Genomic DNA, 9,035 nt, shown 5'->3' with positions numbered 1-9,035 from the left:
CCCTCTAGGATCCTTCGCAGGTAACCTAGCGCTTCACGCATAGGCCGCTTCCTTGGCCCCTCATCCACCGTACCGGAAGCTCACCATTTTAATCGCACCGAGGCTGGTCAAGACCTCGGCCGACCTTGCTACGCGAGACGTCCTTCATTGACTCCCCGTCAGCAGTTGCAACTTTCTCATCATGACCTTAATCACAAGACGGTCAAAATGCTCCCCCCCAGCATTCTTGACATAAAACAATCATTTACAAACAGCATTTACAAACAGTTTACAATACAATTTCTATTTTAACTTTCATTTTTCCACATTATCCCTCCTCAATCTACATTACTTATTCCATATTCCATTTATATGTATACTCATCCCATCACATCATTTCCATCTCATCACTTCAGATTCCCTCACATCACAATCGTATATTCACATCCATACATCCACAACTATATGCGTACATTCACATCTACATGCATACATCTACATCCACATTCACATTCACATTCACATTCACATTCACCTCCACATCTACATCCCTATGCATACATCTACATCCCTATGCATACATCCACATCCACATTCACATTCACCTCCATACATCTACATCTACATGCATACATCCACTCCACATTCACATCCACATCTATACATCTACATCTACATGCATACATCCACCTCTACATCCACATCTACGTCTATACACCTACATCTACATGCATACATCCACATCTCCATTCACATCTACATCTATACATCTACATCTACGTATACCTCCACATCTCCATTCTCATCTACATCTATACATCTACATCTTCATGCATCCACCCACCTCCACATCCACATCTACATCTATACATCTACATCTACATGTATACATCCACATCTCTATTCCCACCTACACCTATACATCTACATCTACATGCATCCACCCACATCCACATCCACATCTACATCTATACATCTACATCTACATGCATACATCCACATCTCTATTTACATCCTCATCTATACATCTACTTCTACATGCACACATCCACATCTCCATGCATACATCCACCTCCACATTCACACTCACATCCATACATCTACATCTACATGCAACATCCACATCTCCATGCATAATAAAATTCTTTTAATTAATCTAGGATGATAGTTCCTAGGATATGGTAGAAAGTCCTCTTTTTATGCTTTGAATGAATTTATTTTATGCGTAATTTCTATAAAAATTTTGCCATAGCTCCGCTACTATGACTGATAAATCTCAATTTTTTTCTTTCTAAGGGATAAAGCTTATCATTAAGGATATAATTAGAATGGTCTCTAATTGGATCATCAATCCATAATGGATTGAATCATCAATATGCATAAACTAAAAGCATAGAAAAAAGCCATTAATTTGGCCTCAAGCATAGCTTAATTTTGGATTAAGGAAAAGCTTTATGAAAAGCTTCATTTGGATTGAGAATGGGTCATGAGTATGACCATTTCTTGAGTGAGAGAGAGAAATTACATAAAAACCATTAGAATTTAAACATAAATGGAAATTAACTTCTATAGCATTTATTAAATTATGTAACTCTTCACTACTATTCACCAATTAACTTCAATAGCATTTAAAAAAACCATACCAATTAAACTTCTCAAGCTTGAGAGGGGTTGAGAAGAGAGAATCATTGAGAAATTATAGAAAAGATCAAAATTCAATATACTTACCTTATGATTTGCTTGATTCTTTATTCACGGTAGAGGCCCCCAACCAATCAATTGGTTTAGTATGTTGATGGAGCCACCAATGGGGATTGAAGAAAGAGAGAAGTATCAAAAACTAGTGAATTATTAAAGAATTCACATATTTTGGCTTAGGTGGAGTAGAGTAACAAAGCATAAGACACTAATATTTTGGCTTAGGTGGAGTAGAGTAACAAGGCATAAGACACTATATATGCTTTGGCTTAGGTGGAGTAGAGTAACAAGGCATAAGACACTATATGCTTTGGCTTAGGTGGAGTAGAGTAACAAAGTATAAGATACTATATGCTTTGGCTTAGGTGGAGTAGAGTAACAAAGCATAAGATACTATGTTTTTTTCAACAAGGGGAGGCTTCTATTTATAGGAAAATTTGAGCTCCTAACCAAACAAACTGATTCTAGAATTTTCCAAGTCAGTTTGGTCACTTTTGACCATTTTTAGGTCAGTTAAGCTAACGTTTTGGAACTAGACTTGAATTAGGAGAGAGGAGAGATAAAATATCTCAATTTTTATGAGTTTAAAACTCATTCAAGCATGTGAAATATGCACCTCCTTTAAAGAATTCCCCTTCCTTACATATGTGTCATAATGGAATCATTTTAATATTGTTCATAGTTTTTTTACTAATAAACCTTGTACATTTTCAACTCTTCATCTTATGTGAGCATTTAAGGGACTCCCCTTCCTTACATATGTGTCATAATAAAATCATTTAAGGGAAATATGCACCTCCTTTAAAGAACTCCCCTTCCTTACATATGTGTCATAATGGAATCATTTTAATATTGCTCATATTTTTTTACTAATAAACCTTGTACATTTTCAACTCTTCATCTTATGTGAAATATGCACCTCCTTTAAAGAACTCCCCCTTCCTTACATAGGTGTCATAATGGAATCATTTTAATATTGCTCATAGTTTTTTACTAATAAACCTTGTACATTTTCAACTCTTCATCTTATGTGAGCATTTAAGGGACTCCCCTTCCTTACATATGTGTCATAATAAAATCATTATTCCCAAAATATCTCATATTTTTAATATTGCTCATAGTTTTTTACTAATAAACCTTGTATATTTTCAACTCTTCACCTCATGTGAGCATTTACTCATTTTTGGGTATTTTCTTTTTACAATTTGGATTTATCTCCTCCCTACACATGGATTGATGCTATTGGCCCATAGAAACCTTAATTGGACCATAGTCTAAAGATTTCTGAAAATCTAGACCCTTAGGCTAAGGTTCTTTATACCTATTTCCAATTAATTCCAATTGCACATTAGAAAATTCTTTTTAAATTTCTGTTTCAGGGAAACTCATCTGAATTATAAGAGATATTTTTCTATCCAAAAATATTCAAAATCTGAATATTCTCTCTCTAGAATATTTTCTCTCTCTAGGTTAAAACAGCCACAAACAAGATCTCTTATATTTTAGAAAAGGAATTGATTACGGGGGAATATACTAGACATCAAAAAGGGGTTGGGGGAGGAATCTTACAGTGAGTTACACCAATTATGACATCTAGGTGAATGATCTCAAAGGAAACTTGGAAGATTTGCAAACTGAAAAAGCTAGTATGCTTCAAAGCCATTAGCAAAAGTGATTGCCCACCTCAATGAACAAATTTTGGATGCTCACATGATCATGTAGGACTCCAAGTCGAGGTAGATATCCTCATAAAAGAGAAGGAAGACTTAACCACTCAACACAAGCAACTCATTGAAGCCCATCAATAGTAAGAGGAAAAAGTGGAAGCACAAGAGCAAAGGATGATAGATCTCTAACAACAATTAAGCAACTGAAGTACGCCTACTGAAGTCAATGATGATACCTATGGTAAGCTAGTAGTAGAAAGGGCAACCCCTCTAGCTGACCTATGGTAAGCTAGTAGTAGAAAGGGCAACCCCTCTAGCTGACCTATGGTAAGCCGATGATGATATCTATGGTAAGCTAGTAGAAAGGGCAACCCTCTCACTGACCTATAGTAAACTGATGATATCTATGGTAAGCTAGTAGAAAGGGCAACCCTCTCACTGACCTATAGTAAACTGATGATACCTATGGTAAAGCTAGTAGAAAGGGCAACCCTCTCACTGACCTATGGTAAGGCAGTAGACGATGATACTTATGGTAAGCTGGTAAAAAGGGAAAGCCCTATGGTTGACCTTCTAGTAGTTCCTTAGGTCTCTTGCCAAACGTTCACTTTGTTTTTTGCTTCACTAATCATCTCCCTCTACCAATAAAACATAAAATTAAGGGAGGAACTAACATAAGGGGATCTAGCATTAATAAAAAAAATACTACTAGATATGTAGACCCCACAATCATTATGGTTATCTTTAATGAGAATCTAGAGCTAAGGCAGGGGCAATTAATATATATATACCCACCATTGCATCCAATTGTACTTAATGTTTGATCCTGGTGTAGACTATTACTAAATTCCACTACTGAAGGTGAGGAGCTCCTAGTAGAGCTAAGGCAGGGGCAATTAATATATATATACCCACCATTGCATCCAATTGTACTTAATGTTTGATCCTGGTGTAGACTATTACTAAATTCCACTACTGAAGGTGAGGAGCTCCTAGTAGAGCTCATGAAACCTACTAACATATTTTCTTTTATTATACTCCTCCCTAAAATCCCAAAAATCCTAGAGTGGATACTCACACATGGGTGGGTGGAAGCATGGGACACTCATCAACATCTCCTTCTACATCTCCTTCTACATAATAGTATAACTTACCATCCTTATGGTTTTCTAAAGCTTTATGATGTCATATGTGCACATCTACATACTCTCCTAACCACACGTGCATGATTTTGAACAAATGCACATAGTATTCCCTTCATTCCCTGAGGAAGAGGATCTCCATGCCCTTCATGATTTCTTCATCTCTAAGAAGCCTCCACCACCACCTCCATGCCCTTCATGATTGCTTCATCTCTAAGAAGCCTCCACCACCACCTCCCAATGATGGGGATTTTGAACAAATGCACATAGAATACCCTTTATTCCCTGAGGAAGAGGATCTCCATGCCCTTCATGATTTCTTCGAAGCCTCCACCACCACCTCCCAATGATGGAGATAAGCACGAAGAAGGTGAACCCACCACTAACCAAGAGTGATTTCCATTCCACTTCTTTTGATTTCCTATAACTAATTTACTAGCCCCCAAGGAAACACTGTGGATGGCTAGCTAGAGACTAAACCTACTACGCAACACTATTAAGAAAAGATGATAGATTACCACAAAGATCCAAACTTGGATCTCCCAAGAGAAGATTATGAGCAAGTAATCATCATAGGTAATCCATTTCTTAAAACCCATCTCATGTGATAGGCCCTCTTACAATGACCCCTTTTGATCCAACAACACCATTTCAAATCAGAGGCCTATGTAACTGCTTCCCATAAGAGGTGGAACTTGGATAGCTAGATCAACAAGTCATCATGGAAAAATATAGCAAGAAGCTCAAGGCTCACAAACCCATGGCTTGATGATTTGCTAGAAATCTGCCTTGTCACATTTATGATTACCCATGCTTACAAGAGATGGAAGTGGGAGCATTTAGAAGAGTCATGCAAAGGCTATGAAGAAATCCAGGTTGATTTTGATGGCCAAGTCTAGGAAGAATAATTTGGTATCCAGCTAGCCTGGAAGGTGCCACTCCTTGCAATCAAGTAATATGTTGACATCTACAAGGCATCCTAATACCAAATTATTCTTCCTAGACTTGGCCATTAGCATCTATAGGTTGATGCTGATGGCCAAGTTCAGGAAGAATAATTTGGTACCCAGCCAGCCTGGAGGATGCCACTCCTTGCAATCAAGTAATATGTTGACATCTACAAGGCATCCCAATGGCACCTTAGAATTAATCCATTTTACATGCCAAATCAAAAGAAGATTCATTGATAGGAGAGTTTAAGGAACGACGGCTTGCATTTCATTTATAACTTTCCTTTCTTTGAGCATAGTAGGTTTGAGACTTCAAATAAGCAACGATAGTTTCTGCTACAACGGTGCACACATGGAGAGCCATCCCAGATCTAGTTATAGTTGCCACTATCAGACTTTTCAAGCTTATTATTATTCTAATTGATATCGAGATTAACTTAGTAGCTCTCTGCTACATATGCAAGATAGCATAATAAGTGTCATGAAATAGCACTATAAAGGTTGTAATTATGAGAATTGCTAGCCATGCCCAAGCCTATGCAACTCTTGTAATCATTTCATCTCTTTTTAAGTTTTAGGTGGCCAAGTGTGAATAAGGGCTAGTTATATAAATACCAAATTCTAATAATGCAAAGACATAATCCCCCTTTATGCCAATTGAGTCTGGTGCCATTCTCCTTGCTCTCTTGTGTGCCTAGGGTGTGTGTGAGAGAGAGAGAGTTGAGAGGAGAGAGTACTCCATTCTTGGTGCATGTTCCTCTTGAGCTAGTGTATATGAGTGCAAGGGTAGATATGAGTAAGAGTCCTTGTATGGAGAAAGGCAGCCTCTTGGTGATAGCTTGAGGAAGGAGGCAAAGGAGTGGAGATAGTAAGCACTAGTGCATCTTGGAGTCTTCAAGAGATATGAGCTTGGAGTCGGCAAGTTCCACGTGACATGTTAAGGTAAGCATTATCCATTACATTTGAGGAGGGGTAGTGTAGCCATTAAGAATAGCTTATGCTATTGGCATAGTTGGTGAGATATGGTTGATATGCCACTAGTGGTGGATGACAGACTATATAACAACCACATTTGGATTACTAGAGTATGGCATAGTTATAGTATTAGCTTATGTAGTCGTCTCGTAGGCTCACACTATGGACTGACCTTGTATGTTTTGGGAAGAGAGTACTTTCCCTTTTATGTAGTCATCTTGTAGGTTCACACTATGGACTGACCTTGTATGTTTTAGGAAGAGAGTACTTTCCCTTTTATGTAGTCATCTTGTAGGTTCACACTATGGACTGACCTTGTATGTTTTAGGAAGAGAGTACTTTCCCTTTTATGTAGTCACCTTGTAGGTTCACACTATGGACTGACCTTATAGTTTTAGGAAGAGAGTACTTTCCCTTATAGTGTGTACTCTTGTCTTTATGATATACTCTATTGAAATAATAAGAATATAGAAGAAAAATTAGCCATCTCTCTCTCTCTATCTTTACTACAGTTATATTTTATAAAGAAAGAAGTTAATTATAATTTTAATATTATTTTATAGTTTGTAGAACATTAGAAACAATTCTAAGAAGCAATTTATACATGTGAACGTGAATGATGTGATGATGAGTATGCTCCTCTCTATAATAAGAGAACAAAGGCTTCTAAGGTCAACCCTTATGTAATGCAATAGACCAGGGAATTAGGGAGAAAGCATGTTGATATATGGTTGGAAGGATCAATTTACCCACTTGATTTCTTGACCTAACAACCACCTAAATTTTGAGGCATAACTTGTTTGGTTAAATATGTTTGTGAGGGAAATGTTGTCTTGCTTGGTTACACAACAAGGCTTGCTAGTCAGGTACAAAGCATTTGGATAGCATCTTACAAAAGGGTGCTAATGATGAAGGAAGCTCAGATCAAGCATATAAATGATTGAGTGTCTAACAAGGAGAATGAATATAATGAGTTGGTAGAAGTTGTTCATGCTTAACATTTGTAGAACCATGAATTGGAATAAAAAGCAAAGAATTTAGAGGCCAAGAATAACAAATTAGAAGTGGCATTAGAGAAGATAATCAAACATGGGCCCACCTCTAATTTTAATGCATGTGAACGAGTAAGGGAACAAATACCACTTACTGAATTGTCAAAAAATAGTGGAATTTAGAAATGTTGTATACATGCAAAGACTAAGTTGAAGAATCTTAAATAAGATAATGGAGCTCTCACAAGTCTTGTCTCTCACAAGTCTTGTCAAGATAGATGGTGAAGTCTATACTTTCTCATTAAAAGTTTAGAACAATTAGTGATGATCTCATGCATGCATGATTGATGTGAAGAATGCATTTACTGTAGCTAAAGCTCAAGGTATTTGTGACAAAGTTGTTTTAAGTAGAGAATCCTAAGAAATGATCTACAAACAAATGGATGCAGGTTTTAAGTCCGTGTTACAAAAGGGTAACTCCATTGCCATGCCCTTTTAGTGTCAGAAAAGCAAGGCAACAATTGAATAACAATGTCCTTGAACTCGTTGGTGAGTCTAAACACATAGTTCACTCACATGTATTCAAGAATTTTGCTAAAGAAAGGACCTTTGATATGAATCCAAACAACAATTATATCTTGGATGTGTGCAAATTGCAAGTTGCAATGGTGAAGTTCTATGATATGTCTATTAAAGAATGTGGTGGCACACTGAAGTTGTACTAAAACTTGATGACTTGCCCGGAAAGCACGGGCGATTCCTCCAAGATATTTTTACTCTAACGTAGTCAAGAGCCTTAACTAACTGAACTGATCTGACCGAGCCCGTAAGTATCATAGTCAGATCAAGGAAAAGACTTGCACTTGGATCATAGAGACCAACGACTTTTTCCTCATTGTTGAGAGGCAAAGCCGTTGATTCTTTTCCATAGAACAAATATTTATCCGGGATTTACTTAAACTATCGTACCATAATAGAATTGAGTCTCATTTTAGGTATCCATCAGTCCAGTCTAACCCCATTCAATCCCGTGGGTTAGCCAACCGTCCCCAACCATTGTAGTGATGGGATCCATTTAAGAATTTGGTTAGGTTTTGTTTCAGGTACTAGGGAAAAGAGTTCCCAGGCCCCTTAGTCGGATATTCATGCAAACTTAAAACTAGTCACACCACTTACACACCCAATATGAAATTGTCTTTTTCACAGATTCAGTTGTCTTTAAAACAATTATTTAATGAAACTATAGTATCACTAATCATAATCCTCCAAAATTGATCCGATTGAATCCTAATTTTTAATTTTTCCTTCATTGGTGTACTTATGGCATCATTGGCAACCAGAACGCTCACCACCTGTCCACTCAGGGGCCTTTTCAATAGTTCCTAGCTCATAGTACCTGGCAATATATTCACTTATAAAAATCAAAATGGAATCTCCGTCGAAGAGATCAGCAAGATCAACCAACAGATTCATATAAAAGAGCCATGGACTCATCCGTTTGTTGAGGACCAGCAAGGTCAATCAACCAGATCCATGCCCGAATTCAAAAAACAACTCTTACTCCTTGTTCCAATATCTTCCCCGATGCACGTGTGGATATCTTCGACGACCCAGAGCTCGAGCACCGTATGG

Source organism: Cibotium barometz, chromosome 27, assembly GCF_041138505.1.
Source record: "Cibotium barometz isolate CiBa-2024 chromosome 27, ASM4113850v1, whole genome shotgun sequence".
Taxonomy (NCBI): Eukaryota; Viridiplantae; Streptophyta; class Polypodiopsida; order Cyatheales; family Cibotiaceae; genus Cibotium; species Cibotium barometz.
Note: the sequence above shows the minus strand (reverse complement) of the source record.